The sequence below is a fragment of the Triticum urartu genome, chromosome 7A (assembly GCF_056163025.1).
Source record: "Triticum urartu cultivar PI428250 chromosome 7A, HENAU_Tu73, whole genome shotgun sequence".
NCBI lineage: Eukaryota > Viridiplantae > Streptophyta > Magnoliopsida > Poales > Poaceae > Triticum > Triticum urartu.
Window position 1 is genome coordinate 252,245,260 of NC_141879.1, and position 18,947 is coordinate 252,264,206.

Below are 18,947 nucleotides of genomic sequence, written 5' to 3' on the forward strand. Positions count from 1 at the left end.
CGCTGTCTTGTTTAGATCTTGAGAGGATGAGAGAATGAAGAGAGCAACCCTAGTAAAGCAAGCGCTCAGGCCCCTGCCAACATATACAGTGGAGTGATTATCTTTTTCTCTCCACAACAAGCGTTTCAATTTGTGTACGTGGCATTAAAGAAAAGAAACTCTATTTAACATGACTAACTATACGACTCCTACTTAGTAGTATTGTTCACTTGTGCTCCCCGGCCCTCCATTCATTAAACAATCCTAGTGGTGAATAAACATACAATACTAGTATTTATATAGAACGAACAAGCTCGAACTATTTTCGCGTAGTAAAAAGTTGAGGGCGGGGCTTTTCCCGGGCAGTACGCGCGGCAGTTTTCGCGTAGGCAGTTTGACAAAGAGGCGAGGAGGGTGAGGGAGTAGCGGATTCAACTTACTGCTGGAAAGGTCAGGCTATGCGATTTGATGACGCGTTACTGCTGGAAAGACTTGTGATATGACTACTCACTATAGTCATGAATTACTGGCGCTACGACCAGGGTGATGCCCCCCTTCCGTTCCCCACTCTAACCTGGTGCATGACACATCGACCCGGATGCTGGCTCTCCCACATGTAGGCGAAGTACGTAGTAAGAAGGAGCAAAGAATCATGCATTATATATAGTGTATACACTAGTACTACCACTCACGTCGGAGGAGTGCAAACCACGGCCCAGTGAACTAGCAGTGCGAACCACGGTAGCCCAGTGAACCAGTAGTAGAAAACAATGTGGTGATACGGCCATAAAAAACAATGTGCTATGGTCCACACTATGGCATGTATAGTACTACTCCTCTTTTTTGGATCCCTGAGTTAGAGCTAGTTTGGGTTGAAATAGCCTCAAAGTATCCAAACAGGAGGGATTAGTTTAAGCTAGTTTGCTCTAACCCAGCTAAAAAAACTAGCCCGGTGGAGAGGTTCTAATTGGGTTAGTTCTCCTCGGGCCCACTAAAAGATAACTAAAAAATCTCCCCTGCACGCACTAGATCGCTCCCTCCGACCACCCCCCTCGCACGACTCCTCTCTGGTCCCATCGCGCCGCTCGCCCAAGCGTCGCTCCGCCGCTCGGCCTCTCCCTCCTCCGGCCGCCCTCTCCCTCCGGCCTCCATAGCTTGCCCCGCTCCCCCTTCACCAGTCGTTTTTCTCCCTCTGTCGTGCGCGGAAGTGGCGCATCTACCAGGGAGGTCGCAAGGGGGGTGAGCTTTTCCGTTCCTTCTCTGTCTCACAGCCATACCATTGATCTTGCTCGCTCTAGCGCTATTTCTGATTTGGAAAAGTAGATCCTGATTAAACTTGGTATAGATTTGTGGTGCACACATGGAATTGGTTGATGCTGCTTGAGGAGGTAATAAATCTTTCTAGAGGCACAAAGATCTAGTTCACCTTTCTAGGTATTTCAGTTTTAGGATTGCATTATTTCTAGAGGCCGAAAGATTCAGTTCACCTTTCTAGGTATTTCAAATCTAGGCTTGCATTATTTCTAGAGGCCCAAAGATTCGGTTCATAGTCATCGGCAAGAGGCCCTGCTACCCATGCCGGTCTCGACCTCAACTGACAAGCGTTAGCGTCGGAGGGGTTCACAGGGCTTGGGCTCTACAGAGCCTTCCTCCAGAGCAACGATAACGAGCTCCTCCCTGGGCGCATGAGGGGCTCCGGGCTCCCTCCCTATCGTGAATGACTTCCATGATGAGTTAGCTCATGCTTTGTTTCATGGACTGTAATTTTTTAGTGAAGCTTGATTGACGACTTGTATGTTTAAGTGGGATATCTCATTTGTATGAAAAAAATAAATTTTATCATGTTATTTATGTCAACTGTGAGCGGGAGGAGGCCACACAAGAGCCGGCCACACCAAATCCGGTAGGACATAGGGTCCAAAGTAGTCAAATGATTGAGTAAGAGCATTTATTGTGAATCTAACCCTGCCATCCAAACACCTCTTTGGTTAGAGTTAGTTTAGGGTTAGTTCACGGTTTGAATCTAACTCTAACCTTTAACTGAGTTAGAGTTCTCCTTGTCTCGGTTCATCGCCATCATACTTTCCCCATTCCTGTGTTTTCAGTATCCTATGATTCAAAGAGGCCCTTAGACTGTTTTAGGTCCGGTCGTTTTTTATAAACGTGTTATTTACAAAATTTAATGAACGTGCTCCGGTTTCTACAAAAATAATCCGGTTTCATGTAGTAATTTATTCATTTATTTATTCTTCTTCGGGGGGTTTGCGTGTAATTCGTGAGGTCTGAAATGTAGGGGCCGTTTGGTTTTAGGCCTAGCAATGCCACACTTTGCCATATAATGTTGCCAAACTTTCCAAAGGTTAGTTCTTCAAAATGAGAGCCAAAAGTTGGCAAGCCTAAGGGAATCTTTCCACACTTTTTGTGTGTATGTCATGTGGGGCCCTAGTGTGGCTTTCCTAAGGTGTGGCTTGAACCAAACACTCACCTAAGTTGGTCAAACTTGCCTAACCTTAGGTGTGGCAATCTTTGGCAATCTTAGTCACAAACCAAACAGACCCGTAAAGTACCCCAACATATGCTCTGAGTCGTGCATGCACTATGACCCAGATGCTCTATGTCCCACATGTCGGTGAAAGGAAGCACGTGCAAATAGCCTAGGAGTACATATAGGAGGATAAATGCGTGAAAACGTATGTCCTATGAAGCGTAATTGCTGTCAGATTCAGGGTTCCACAGACCCTTGAGAGGTTCAAACACTGGGGTGCGTGCGAAGAACTCGTCCTCCCCAGTCAACCCGCTCAACGACTCCAAGGCCTAGCTCGACGAACCCAAGGGACGAGAGACACAATAGTTTATCCTGGTTCGGGCCACCTTGCGGTGTAATACCCTACTCCAGCTTTGTGGTGGATTGCCTCAAGGGGCTGAGGATGAACTAGTACCGTAGTAGAACAACCTCAGGAGGTGAGGTGTTCTTGAGCTTGATGAGCTGGTGGGTGAGAGGATGATCTCCATCCTCCCTCTATGGTGGTGGCTAAGTCCTATTTATAGTGGCCTTGGTCCTCTTCCCAAATGTAAGGTGGGAAGGGATCCCACAACGACCAAATTCGAAGGGAGACAAGTAGTACAAGTTATCCTGACAAAACTGGTCTTCGCCTGCAAAAGCCTCTGGTGGTGACGCCATGGTGGGCTCCTCGATGACCTCTGTCCTGCCATCCTGGCAGTCTTGGTCTTGTTGCACCGGCATGGAAACCTTTGCTTGATTCCTCGGGACCCCGTGCCTGCACTTGCCTCCTTGCAACCAAAGAGGAAACTGGTACACTGCGCCCATTGGTGCCCGCCTTGATGTGGCTATTAGTGACGGTAGTCACCATGGGAGAATGATGAACACATATAAAGCAGTCAACAATGAGCATATTATTTATTTTGGAAAATTTCCTGTTCAACTGGTTGCACCGGACGAAGTCAATCCCACCTTCAGAACTCCTTGTGCTACATGATTATGGTAAGAACGATACTTGTCAATTTGATGTGGGTCCGTAGCATGCAAAATCATGTCCAAGTCTTTTGTTCTAGTTACGTAGTCCTTTCTATGTCCAAGTTAATTGGTAGGTAATCAACGTGGCCGCGTGATAACCCACAAGTATAGGGGATCGCAACAGTTTTCGAGGGTAGAGTATTCAACCCAAATTCATTGATTCGACACAAGGTGAGCCAAAGAATATTCCCAAGTATTAGCAGCTGAGTTGTCAATTCAACCATAGCTGGAAACTTAATATCTGCAGCAAAGTAGTATGATAGTAGCAGTAACGGTAGCGAAAGTAATAGTTTTGGTTTTATAGCGATTGTAACAGTAGCAACGGAAAAGTAAATAAGCGAAGAACAATATGTGAAAAGCTCGTAGGAAATGGATCAGTGATGGATAATTATGTCGGATGTGATTCCTCATGCAATAGTTATAACATAGGGTGACATAGAACTAGCTCCAGTTCATCAATGTAATGTAGGCATGTATTTCGAATATAGTCATACGTGCTTATGGAAAAGAACTTGCATGACATCTTTTGTCCTACCCTCCCATGGCAGCGGGGTCCTATTGGAAACTAAGGGATATTAAGGCCTCCTTTTAATAGAGTACCGGACCAAAGCATTAACACATGGTGAATACATGAACTCCTCAAACTACGGTCATCACTGGTAAGTATCCCGATTATTGTCACTTCGGGGTTAAAGGATCATAACACATAATAGGTGACTATAGACTTGCAAGATAGGATCAAGAATTCACATATATTCATGAAAACATAATAGGTTCAGATCTGAAATCATGGCACTTGGGCCCTAGTGACAAGCATTAAGCATAGCAAAGTCATAACAACATCAATCTCAGAACATAGTGGATACTAGGGATCAAACCCTAACAAAACTAACTCGATTACATGATAAATCTCATCCAACCCATCACCGTCCAGCAATCCTATGATGGAATTACTCACGCACGGCGGCGAGCATCATGAAATTGGTGATGGAGGAAGGTTGATGATGACGATGATGACGGATTCCCCTCTCTGAAGCCCCGAACAGACTCCAGATTAGCCCTCCCGAGAGAGTTTAGGGCTTGCGGCGGCTCCATATCGTAAAACGCGATGAATCCTTCTCCCTGATTTTTTTCTCCCCGAAAGTGAATATATGGAGTCAAGATGGACGTCGGTGGAGCGTCAGCGGGCCCACGTGGCAGGGGGCGCACCCAGGGGGTAGGCGCGCCCCCACCCTCATGGACAGGGTGTGGGCCCCCTGACATGGATCTTTTCGCTAGTATTATATATATATATATTCCAAAAGTAATCTCCGTTGATTTTCAGGTCATTTCGAGAACTTTTATTTCTGCACAAAAATAACACCATGGCAATTCTTCTAAAAATAGCGTCAGTCCGGGTTAGTTCCATTCAAATCATGCAAGTTAGAGTCCAAAACAAGGGCAAAAGTGTTTGGAAAAGTATATACGACGGAGACGTATCAACTCCCCCAAGCTTAAACCTTTGCTTGTCCTCAAGCAATTCAGTTGACAAACTGAAAGTGATCAAGAAAAACTTTTACAAACTCTGTTTGCTCTTGTTGTTGTAAATATGTAAAGCCAGCATTCAAGTTTTCAGCAAATATTATGAACTAACCATATTCACAATAATGTTTATGTCTCATGTTTATTCATATCAATGGCATAGTCAACTAGCGAGCAATAATGATAAATCTCGGATGACAACACTTTCTCAAAACAATCATAATATGATATAACAAGATGGTATCTCGCTAGCCCTTTCTGAGACTGCAAAACATAAATGCAGAGCACCTTTAAAGATCAAGGATTGACTAGACATTGTAATTCATGGTGAAAGAGATCCAGTCAAGTCATACTCAATGTAAACTAACAATAATACATGCAAATGACAGCGGTGCTCTCCAACTGGTGCTTTTTAATAAGAGGATGATGACTCAACATAAAAGTAAATAGGTAGGCCCTTCGCAGAGGGAAGCAGGGATTTGTAGAGGTGCCAGAGCTCGGTTTTGAAATAGAGATGAATAATATTTTGAGCGGTATACTTTCATTGTCAACATAACAACTGAGAGATCTCGATATCTTCCATGCTACACACATTATAGGCGGTTCCCAAGAAAAATGGTAAAGTTTATACTCCCCCACCACCAACAAGCATCAATCCATGGCTTGCCCGAAACAACGGGTGCCTCCAACTAACAAAAATCTTGGGGGAGTTTTGTTTACAATTATTTTGATTCGATTTGAGCATGGGACTGGGCATCCCAGTGACCAGCCATTTTCTCGTGAGTAATGAGCGGAGTCCACTCCTCTTGAGAATAACCCTCCTAGCATGGAGGATACATACAACACTAGTTGATACATGAGTTATTCGAGCATACAAAATAGAATATTTATTTGAAGGTTTAGAGTTTGGCACATACAAATTTACTTGGAACGACAGGTAGATACCGTATATAGGAAGGTATGGTGGACTCATATGGAATAACTTTGGGGTTTATGGAATTGGATGCACAAGCAGTATTCCTTCTTAGTACAAGTGAAGGCTAGAAAGAGACCGGGAAGCGAGCAGCTAGAGAGCGACAACAATCATGAACATGCATTAAAATTAATCAACACTGAATGCAAGCATGAGTAGGATATAATTCACCATGAACATAAATATCGTAGAGGCTATCTTGATTTTGTTTCAACTACATGCGTGAATATGTGCCAAGTCAAGCCACTCGAATTGTTCAAAGGAGGATACCACCCTATCATACCACATCACAACCATTTTAATAGCATGTTGGCATGCAAGGTAAACCATTATAAACTCCTAGCAAATTAAGCATGGCATAAGCAACTATAATCTCTAATTGTCATTGCAAACATGTTTCATTCATAATAGGCTGAATCAGGAACGATGGACTAATCATATTTACAAAAACAAAAGAGGTCGAGTTCATACCATCTTTTCTCATCTCAATCAGTTCATCATATATCGTCATTATTGCCTTTCACTAGCACAACCAAATAGTGTGGATAATAATAATAGTGCACGTGCATTGGACTAAGCTAGAATCTGCAAGCATTCAATTCAAGAGAGAAGACAAAGTAATATGGGCTCTTTGTTATATCAACAATAATGCATATGAGAGCCACTTAACATTTTCATTATGGTCTTCTCCTCTCGACCCCCAAAGGAAAGGAAAAGAAACAAAACTATTTACACGGGAAAGCTCCCAACAAGCAAAAGAAGAATGAGAAATCTTTTTGGGTTTTATTTTAATTACTACTACAGGCATGAAAAGTAAACTAACTAAAAGCTATAACTAATTTTTTTTGGTTTTTTCTTAAGGTTTTTCAAACACACAAGAAGAAAGCTTTAAAACAAAATAAACTAGCATGGATGATACAATGAAAAAGTATGAGCACCGACAACTGGCATGAGTGTGTGAGCATGAATGTAATGTCAGTGAGAGATACATACTCCCCCAAGCTTAGGCTTTTGGCCTAAATTGGTCTATGCCCATGGATGGCCTGGTGGATATCCCAAGTTGAAGCTGGGGTCGTACTGAGATGCATCAGCTACTGTCTGAAGAGTTGTAGCTTGGAGGCGGGCTGCCTCTGTCCTCCTCTCGTACTCGTCCGCCTCCTCCCTGGTTATAACATATCTCCTTTTTGCCTGAAAGTCAAAGAAAGTAGGAGTAGGGAGAGTGACATGATAGGTGCGTCATCTGTCAAAGATTAGTCGGTACTGGAGGGACTGATCTTTCCTCTCAACAAACTGATGACGAACCATAGCATTATAATCTAAATAAGCAGGAGACAACTCAATATCATATCCACGTATGGGTACCTCAATAAAATTAGCTAAACGGGTTGTGTAAATTCCACCAAACAAATCCCCATTAATACTGTTATTATGCAACCTACGTGCAACAATGGCCCCCAAGTTATATTGGCTATCTCCTAATACAACACTCTTGAGAACACTAAGATCTGGAACACACATGTGACATGCCTCATCCTTACCATTAATGCATCTACCTATGAAGAGTGCAAAATAATGTATGGCAGGAAAATGAATGCTCCCTATGGTAGCTTGTGTTATTTCTCTAGATTCCCCCACAATCATACTAGCAAGAAAATCTTTATATTCATATTTGCGAGGTTCACTAACATTACCCCACTGCGGGAGTTTACAAGCAGTATTAAAATCTTCTGAGTCCATGGTATAAGATTTATCATAAAGATCAAATAGGAGAGTTTGAGAATTGCGTGATGATGTAAATTATATCTTCTCACAAAGGAATCAGTTAGGTAAAAATATTGGAGGCACTTATCTGCCTCGAAGCTCTCAAGATCAGCGTTACGCACATATGCGTCAAATTCCTCCTTGATCCTTGCTTGAACCATAAAATCTTCGGACGGCCATTCACAAGGCCGCACTTGAGCATCTCTTGGTAGTTCATTGTCCGGCTCACGTATCGCGGGCTGGGTCCTTGCTTCCTTGAGGAACCACCTTCGTACATTTTCCTAAACATATTTCTTCATCTTAAAAATTTCTGAAATTTTTAGTGACTCAACATAAAAGTGAACCCAACTTAACAAAATTGATAGCAACTACTCCTACAAGTGTCTCGATGCTATATCATGCATTAGAACTACTTTTGACCACATAAATTTGACATGCAAGCTCAAGAATAGGGTCACCTAAGCAACAAAAATTTGCAATGAATAAAGCACTAGAACAAAAACTAATTGGACCATTGGAGGAGACACATACCGAAGAACAATCCCCCAAAGCAGTTTTGTGAATGGAGCTTTGAGCAAGGAGATCGAAAATGGCAACAAGATGAGCAAGAACTCGGATTTGAGCTGGCTAGTGTTTTTTTTTCTGGAGCAAGACGAAGTGTGTGGGTGCAAGGATAAGTGGAGGGGGCCCACGAGGGGTCCATGAGGCAAGGGGCGCACCTAGGGGGTGGGCGCGCCCTCCACCCTCGTGGGCATGTGGCTGCTCCCCCTTGTAGCGACCTGACCCGAATGGATCACGTCTACTGTGCTACGGTGTCATCCCTGGATCAGTAATGCTGACACCACACAGTACATCGAGGTTTTATAGCAGAGTTGCAATCACACAATTATTACATCGATGGCTCAAAAAGAACTTATTACAATAAAAATGGCTTAAGGCCATCTAATAACGATAACAGCGGAAGACTTGGAAGATAAATGGGTCCATCAACTCCATCGGCATCACTGAGTATAGGGCCACGACCTAAACGCACCTCAATCGTCGTCTGAAAAGTATGCAACATTAACGTTGCAGCCCGAAAATGGGTCAGCACATGGAATATGCTGGCAATGTAACACATAGAGAGTAATGGAATGAAACAGCTATACTACATGCATATATGGCTGGTGGAAAGCTCTATGGTTACAGTTTTGTGTAAAGCCAATTTTTCTCTACTACAAAGGAATAAATTTATTTAACTATCATGGTGGTTGTGAAACATTGATAATGGTTGACAGCATTCTCAATCCCAATTAAAAATAATTAAAACCCAACAACATTAATTAGAAGTAACATGTTGAGATTCACAACGATATTCAAGTACTAGATACTCAAGATGTCCATAATCGGGGACACGGCTAATCATGATTAGTTTGTACACTCTGTAGAGGTTTGCGCACTTTTCCCCACAAGACTCGATCGCCTCCATTTGGTTTCTCGCACTTCATGGTGTTTGAGAAGACGGATGACCGAGACACAGTATTTCAGAAGCGCTAGCACTTTACATGTGGGGTAGACCGTACCACCTACAACCCCTACATCTACTAGTCCACCCCGTAAGAGTTCACACAACTTAGTCAACTATGCCAGAGCCCATAATGGCTTGTGGCTGCACACGGAAGTTTCTAGCATGAAAGATCTTATGATCCCTTTGAGCCTGGGTGGTGGTCCGAAAAAAACAGGCAAGTCCTGACAGACATCAGGTACCTCAATCCACCCAGATGTGTGTTTAAGTTGCCACCTTAGATAAACCATTAAAAATTATCAAGTCACATCTGTCATGGATATCACTCACCCAATCCACGTCTACTAGCATAGCATGGCATAATAAGAAAACGTAGAAGTAACTCCCAAAGGTTTCATAGTAATACAGGTGATAGGTACTACCTCATCTACTTCCCATCCCACAATTTAATTAGATCCTAATCATGCAATGTGAGACGATTGATCTAATGCAATAAAACATGGGTTGTAGAAAGGAATGATCAAAGTGTTACTTGCCTTGCTGATGATCCGCGAGTCCTAGGGTTTCGAAGTAACAAGCGGCGCAATCCGGGTAATCTATCGCAGACAAACAACAAGCATACAATAAGTACTCATCTAATGCACAGGTAAAACTCGAACAAGAGAACGAACCAGAAAGTTCAATTTAAGAACTCCGGTTGGAAAGAAAGAACGAACCAAACAAACGATGGAAAACAAACAACTCGGTTCTAGCAAGTTGAAACTAAGTCAAATTTTACCGGGGCAAAAACTTGTTTAAGTTGATTAGACGGAACGGCGGTTTCGAAACGAAACTCCAGGCGCTTGAATCACCTGATTCCGATAAACGAGCGAGAAGAAAGACTAGAAAGAAGATCGGATCTGAGATCGCGATCGCGGAATAAATCCGACGAGAAGAAAAAGAAGAACGGTTATACGAACGGGCGTTCGTTAACCTAGAAGAATCCGGTGATCACGTTCGTTAGGACGAACGGTCCAAAGGCAACTAAATCGGAGAAGAAAACGAATCCGATCTAGGGTTTCGGAGAAGAAAACCGATCTAGAAAACCGGAACGGTTTAGCGAAGAACCGGAAAGAAAACGAATCGGAAAAGAAGAATCGGAACGATTAGAAGAAAATGATCCGATGAAAAGAATAGATGTAGCGCGGGGCTACCTCCGACGAGGTCTCCGGCGAGGGGCTCCGGCGGCGTGGGCGTGGGGCGGCGGCGGCAAGGTGCGGCGGCGGCGCGGGTGGGGTGGTGCGGCGGCGCGGCGTGGGGTGTGGGGCGCGGTGGGGTGGTGCTCTAGCCTTTGGGTTTGATGATTTAGAGGGGGGGGGGGTGCTTGGGTATTTATATTGGGGAGGGGTGAGGAGACTTGGCGTAGGGGACAAGAATTAGACTAGGATTAGGAAAAAGAGTCCTAGAAGAAAAAAGAAAGAAAACGGAATAAGGAAAGGGGAGGGGCTAACCTACTAGGATTCGGTCCTAGCAAGAGGCGGCGGCGGCCGGCCGGCTCCTGGCGCTGGCTGTGCGCGTAGGGGCTGGGGCTGGGGTGCGGCGGTGGCTGGCCTGGGCCTTGGCCCGGCTGGCCTGCGGTAAGTCTCTTTTTTTTAAATGGTTCAGCGTGCAGAAAAAAAACAAAAAGAGATCTAAATGAACTCCGAAAAATCTAAAGTAAATTTTCCCCGACTCCTAAAAATGAGCCGAACAAAATGAACTTTTCTACGGACCTAAAATGCAATTTTCGAAAACGTGCATTTTCCCTATCCAAATAAAATGCAAATAAAACTCCGGCAAACAGAAATTGATCTATTTATTAAATCTTCATTTTCCTATATTTTGGGAAAGTCATATTATTCCCTCTCTCATATTTTGACACCAGAAAATTTATTGAAGATAAAATAAATAAATCAAATGATCCCCTTTTCAAAATTTGAGAAACTCTCAAATATGAAAATAACGAAATCTCCAACTCTCTCCGAAGGTCCTTGAGTTGCGTGAAATTTCTAGGATCAACCAAAATGCAAGAAAATATGATATGCATGATGATCTATGTATAACATTCCAAATTGAAAATTTGGGATGTTACAAACCTACCCCCCTTAAGATGAATCTCGCCCTCGAGATTCGGGTTGGCTAGAAAATAGGTGAGGGTGGTCCTTGAGCAAATCTTCTTCTCTCTCCCAGGTGGCTTCATCCTCTGAGTGGTGGTTCCACTCAACTTTGCAAAACTTGATAACCTTGCTGCGAGTAACTCTGCTGGCAAACTCGAGAATCCTGACTGGCTTCTCCTCATATGTTAAGTCGTCCTTCAACTGAATCGCTTCAAGCGGCACGGTATCTCTTAGCGGTACCTCCGCCATCTCGGCATGACATTTCTTCAACTAAGAAACATGGAATACATCATGAACTCCTGACAGTCCCTCTGGTAATTCCAACTTATACGCGACTTCTCCCATACGTTTCAAGATCTTAAACAGTCCAACGAAACGCGGTGCTAACTTTCCCTTAACTCCAAAGAGCTTAACTCCTCGAAGTGGGGATACTCGAAGATAAACTCTGTCTCTGGTTTCGTAAACTATCTCCTTGCGTTTAGAATCTGCGTAGCTCTTCTGCCTGGACTGGGCTACCTTGAGCCTATCGCGAATCAACTTAACCTTCCGTTCAGACTCCTTAATCAAATCTGGTCCAAAGAATTGACGGTCTCCAACTTCGTTCCATGACAACGGTGTCCTGCACCTCCTTCCGTATAAAGCTTCGAAAGGTGCCATGTTCAAACTGGTTTGATAACTGTTGTTATAAGAAAACTCCGCATACGGCAAGTTATCGTCCCAACTAGATCCATAATCTAGTGCACAAGCTCTCAGCATATCTTGCAAAATCTGATTGACTCTCTCGGTCTGTCCATCTGTCTGTGGGTGAAAAGCTGTGCTGAAATCTAGTCTGGTTCCTAAAGTTTCATGCAACTGATTCCAAAACTTTGAGGTAAATTGGGTTCCTCTATCTGATACGATACTCCTTGGAACTCCATGCAAACAAACGATTCTAGTCATGTATATTTTTGCCAACTTAGCACTGGTGTAAGTGGTCTTAACTGGAATAAAATGTGCTACCTTCGTCAAACGGTCAACTACTACCCATATCGAGTCATAGCCTGCTTTCGTCCTGGGTAGTCCTGTGATAAAATCCATGCCTATCTTATCCCACTTCCATTCGGGTATCGGCAATGGTTGTAACAATCCTGCTGGCTTCTGATGCTCTGCCTTTACTCTCTGACATACGTCACAAACTGCTACATAAGCTGCAATATCCTTCTTCATTCCGGTCCACCAGAATGTTCCCTTCAAATCCAAATACATCTTGGTATTTCCGGGGTGAATCGAATACAGTGAATCATGTGCCTCTTGCAAAATCAACTTCCTGATCTCCGGGTCATTGGGCACATAAACACGGTCCTCAAACCATAGGGTATCGTGCTCATCCTCACGAAATCCCTTTGCTTTTCCTTTACTCATTTTCTCTTTTATAGCAGCAATCTCCTTGTCAGATTTCTGAGCTTCTCTGATCTTATCCATCAATGTTGACTGAATCTCCAATGCTGCTACATAGCCTCTCGGAACTATTTCCAAACATAGCTCACGAAGGTTTTCTGCTAACTCCTTTGGTATAATTCTCCCGTCACTAGGGTGTTGACATGGCTCTTACGGCTCAATGCGTCAGCTACTACATTACCCTTTCCAGGATGATAATGCAATTTCATGTCATAATCCTTGATGAGCTCCAAGCATCTCCTTTGTCTGAGATTCAACTCCTTCTGCGTGAAAATGTACTTCAAACTCTTGTGATCCGTGTACACCTCACAATGATTTCCAATGAGGAAATGTCTCCACGTCTTCAATGCATGCACTACGGCTGCTAACTCCAAATCATGCGTGGCATAATTCAACTCATGAGGCTTCAGTTGTCATGAAGCATATGAAACAACTCTTCCTTCCTGCATAAGCACTGCTCCAAGTCCTCGACGTGAAGCGTCGCAATACACCTCATAATCCTTGGTCTGATCTGGCAAAATCAATACTGGTGAGGTAACCAAACGTTTCTTCAACTCCTGGAAACTAGCCTCACACTCCTCAGTCCATTTGAACTTAGTATCCTTCTTCAACAATTTAGTCATAGGCTTTGCAATCTTTGAAAAGTTCTCAATGAATCTCCGGTAGTATCCTGCGAGTCCAAGAAAACTCCGGATCTCTCCAACTGTCGTTGGTGATTCCCATTCGCTTACGGTATCAAACTTTGTGGGGTCAACTGCTATACCTTCTCCGGATATAACATGTCCGAGGAATCCAACTTCCTTCAACCAAAACTCACATTTGCTGAATTTGGCGTATAACTGATGTTCCCTTAGTTTCTCCAAAACCAAACGCAAATGTTCCTTATGCTCCTCTTCATTCTTTGAATAAACCAGGATATCATCAATGAACACTACGACGAACTTATCCAAAAACTCCATAAACACTTTGTTCATCAGGTTCATAAAATAGGCAGGCGCGTTAGTCAATCCAAATGACATAACGGTATACTCATACAATCCGTATCTCGTGGTAAAAGCTGTCTTAGGTATGTCCTGCTCTCGAATCTTCAACTGGTGGTACCCTGATCGTAAATCGATCTTGGAAAACACTTTAGCTCCTTGCAACCGATCAAACAGATCATTGATCATTGGAAGTGGGTACTTATTCTTGATGGTTACTTCATTCAATCCCCGATAATCTACAACCATCCTTAATGATCCATCCTTCTTTTCCACTAGAAGTATGGGTGATCCCCAAGGTGAAGAACTTGGGCGAATGTAACCTTTATCCAATAACTCCTTAATCTGATTCTTAATTTCCACCAAATCCTTTGCTGGCATCCTATATGGTCGCTTCGATATTGGGCCTGTACCTGGCAATAACTCAATCAAAAACTCAATGTCTCTATCCGGTGGCATGCCTGGCAATTCCTCAGGAAATACATCAGGAAAATCCTTTACCACTGGTACTTCCTCCTGCACGACTCCTGTTAGGCAATTCACTTGTGTCCTTTTTGGTACATGCCGGGATACATACTTGATCCTTCTCCCTTCTGGTGTAGTAAGCAAAATTGACTTACTAGCACACTCAATATTCCCTTCATACTTTGATAACCAATCCATGCCTAATATCACATCCAATCCTTGAGATTCCAATACTATTAGGTTTGAGGGAAACACATAGTTACCAATCCTTAATGGTAACCGATCACACCATCGTCTAGCCATAAACTCCGCTCCTGGTGAGCTTACTAACATGGGTGACCTAAGGGCTTGGGTTGGCAGGTTATACTTATCCACAAATCCCCTTGATATGTATGAATGCGATGCACCAGTGTCAAAAAGAACGAGTGCAGTAAATGACTTAAGCAAAAACTTACCGATTACTGCATCGGGTTGATCTTCAACCTCCTCCACATTAACGTGGTTCACCTGTCCCCTATTGAAAGGGTTTGGCTTCTTCCCAGAGCTTCCATTGCCATTTCCATTCTGGCCTTCAAGACATTCATTGGCATAATGTCCGGTCTTTGAATACTTGAAACAGGTGACTTGACTCAGGTCTCTCTTGGTTGGGGACGATGGGGTGGTCCGGTTCTGGCCGTTGCTTCCTCCATTCCCATTACCATTCTTGTGGCCATTATGGTTGTGCGAGCTACCTCCTCCATGGGTATGCTGAAACTAAAATCCCGGTTTAGGGGTAAAACGGGGCTTCTGCTGGGCTCCATAGTTATACTTCCCCTGTCCATACTTCCTCTTACGGTTCTCCATCTACTGTTGCTTCCCTTCAATCATGATGGCACGATCTACCAACTCCTGGTAGTTGTTGAAACTTGCTACCATCAACTTCATGCTTAGTTCATCGTTCAGTCCTTCCAGAAACTTCTCCTGCTTAGCTGCATCCGTAGCAACGTCATCTGGGGCATAACGGGCTAACTTGCTAAAGTCATCAACGTACTGGCCAACCGTCTTTCCTCCTTGGCGTAAGTTGCGAAACTCACGCTTCTCTATGGCCATAGCTCCTGCTGAAACATGGGCAGTGCGGAAAGCTTGCTGGAACTGATCCCATGTGACAGTGTCAACTGGGTAAGTGGCTGTGAAATTCTCCCACCATGCTGCCGCGGGTCCGTCTAGCTGGTGAGCGGCAAACTTCACTTTCTCACCATCCGTGCATCCTGCAGTGGTCAACTCCCTTCCTATCTTGCGGAGCCAATCGTCTGCTACTATCGGCTCGGTGCTACTAGAAAACACCGGCGGATTCAGCCTAAGAAAACGGGCTAAGTGGTCAACAGGTGGTGGTGGTGGGTTGTTGTTGTTGTTCTGCTGGTTCTGGACTAACATCCACATCAATTGATTCTGCTGCTGAATCAACTGAGTGAGCTCCGGTGGAAATCCATTGTCACGTCTCGGAGGCATCTGAGGGTTTAGAAAAGACGAGAATTAAGAATAGAGGGGGTCTAAAGGGAAAACACTACCCATATGCACATGAGCAAAAGCACACAATTCACTTCAATCAATCAAACAACGGCTTACAAACGGTCTAACTATCGCAAAAGTGCTTGACTATACTGTTTACATGGGGAAATACTACTACTATCTGGTGGTCATCTAGAAATTTAAACCGGTGGAAGACTCCATGATATCTGCTCCAGCTTCGTCTTCAAAGTCGGGTGCACTTGGTTCCGAATCGGTGTCGTCAATGATGATGTAGTTGTCCGGACATGCGACGTACTCGTCTTCCTCCTAGGATGCTAACTTCCTCTTGAGTTCTTCAATCTCATGCTTAAGATTGTTATTGTGCCTTGCTAGAGCTACGATCTTGCCCATGTAGTCCTTGCGTGTAGACTTCAATTCTCCTTCTAGCTCGATGATCCTTGACTTCGCATTCTTCAACTCCATCATATCATTGCACATCTGGTTCTCGTGGCGTCGAATGTGCTGGTTTAACTCCTGGATGAATGCTGCAATGGATCTATCCTTCTTGGTGTTGACTAACTCCCATTGTTCATCTCGGCGTCCGCAAATCTGGTAGATAGTGTCCTTGAGGTCTTCTTGATAAACTTCTCCAATGCGTCCTATGGTGATATGAGCTGCCATGCTCCTTCCCAGACTCCAGGTTGGTGCATTGAAAACACTATCTATGGGTTTCGTGATTGGCGCGAATGTCCTTCCCGGAACGTGAGCTTGAATCTTCCAGCGCTCCTCTTTAGGCAGAGTGGCGTTGAAGGTTCCCGTGAAGCTTGGTAATCCAATGTTCAGGTACTTGGTGACTTCCTTCAGGTGAAATCCAAAAGGTGTGCCTTCATCCGGTTGAGCGTACTTAATCTTCACGTTTGTCATCCTAATAGAGTAGAAAAGATGAGGAGTTAGAAAATGAGAAGAGAAGGGTGATCTATGGCTTTAACTTAGTGGTCGTGTCCTACAGTCAGCGTGTGCTCTGATACCATCTCTGTAGCGACCTGACCCGAATGGATCACGTCTACTGTGCTACGGTGTCATCCCTGGATCAGTAATGCTGACACCACACAGTACATCGAGGTTTTATAGCAGAGTTGCAATCACACACTTATTACAATCGATGGCTCAAAAAGAACTTATTACAATAAAAAATGGCTTAACGCCATCTAATAACGATAACAGCGGAAGACTTGGAAGATAAATGGGTCCATCAACTCCATCGGCATCACTGAGTATAGGGCCACGACCTAAACGCACCTTAATCGTCGTCTGAAAATTCTGCAACATTAACGTTGCAGCCCGAAAACGGGTCAGCACATGGAATATGCTGGCAATGTAACACATAGAGAGTAATGGAATGAAACAGCTATACTACATGCATATATGGCTGGTGGAAAGCTCTATGGTTACAGTTTTGTGTAAAGCCAATTTTTCCCTACTACAAAGGAATAAATTTATTTAAGTATCATGGTGGTTGTGAAACATTGAGAATGGTTGACAGCATTCTCAATCCCAATTAAAAATAATTAAAACCCAACAACATTAATTAGAAGTAACATGTTGAGATTCACAACGATATTCAAGTACTAGATACTCAAGATGTCCATAACCGGGGACACGGCTAATCATGATTAGTTTGTACACTCTGCAGAGGTTTGTGCACTTTTCCCCACAAGACTCGATCGCCTCCGTTTGGTTTCTCGCACTTCATGGTGTTTGAGAAGATGGATGACCGAGACACAGTCTTTCAGAAGCGCTAGCACCTTACATGTGGGGTAGACCGTACCACCTACAACCCCTACATCTGCTAGGCCACCCCATAAGAGTTCGCACAACTTAGTCAACTATGCCAGAGCCCATAATGCCTTGTGGCTGCACACGGAAGTTTCTAGCATGAAAGATCTTATGATCCCTTTGAGCCTGGGTGGCGGTCCGAAAAAAACAGGCAAGTCCTGATAGACATCAGGTGCCTCAATCCACCCAGATGTGTGTTTAAGTTGCCACCTTAGATAAACCATTAAAAATTATCAACTCACATCTGTCATGGATATCACTCACCCAATCCACGTCTACTAGCATAGCATGGCATAATAAGCAAACGTAGAAGTAACTCCCAAAGGTTTCATAGTAATACAGGTGATAGGTACTACCTCATCTACTTCCCATCCCACAATTTAATTAGATCCTAATCATGCAATGTGAGAGGATTGATCTAATGCAATAAAACATGGGTTGTAGAAAGGTATGATCAAAGTGTTACTTGCCTTGCTGATGGTCCGCGAGTCCTAGGGTTTCGAAGTAACAAGCGGCGCAATCCGGGTAATCTATCGCAGACAAACAACAAGCATACAATAAGTACTCATCTAATGCACAGGTAAAACTCGAATAAGAGAACGAACCAGAAAGTTCAATTTAAGAACTCCGGTTGGAAAGAAAGAACGAACCGAACAAACGGCGGAAAACAAACAACTCGGTTCTAGCAAGTTGAAACTAAATCGGAGAAGAAAACGAATCCGGTCTAGGGTTTCGGAGAAGAAAACCGATCTAGAAAACCGGAACGGTTTAGCGAAGAACCGGAAAGAAAACGAATCGGAAAAGAAGAATCGGAACGATTAGAAGAAAACGATCTAATGAAAAGAATAGATGTAGCGCGGGGCTACCTCCGACGCGGTCTCCGGCGAGGGGCTCCGGCGGCGTGGGCGTGGGGCGGCGGCGGCAAGGTGCGGCGGCGGCGTGGGTGGGGTGGTGCGGCGGCGCGGCGTGGGGTGTGGGGCGTGGTGGGGTGGTGCTCTAGGCTTTGGGTTTGATGATTTAGAGGGGGGTGCTTGGGTATTTATATTGGGGAGGGGTGAGGAGACTTGGGGTAGGGGACAAGAATTAGACTAGGATTAGGAAAAAGAGTCCTAGAAGAAAAAAGAAAGAAAACGGAAGAAGGAAAGGGGAGGGGCTAACCTACTAGGATTCGGTCCTAGCAAGAGGCGGCGGCGGCCGGCCGGCTCCTGGCGCTGGCTGTGCGCGCAGGGGCTGGGGCTGGGGTGTGGCGGTGGCTGGCCTGGGCCTTGGCCCGGCTGGCCTGCGGTAAGTCTCTTTTTTTTTAAACGGTTCAGCGCGCAGAAAAAAAATACAA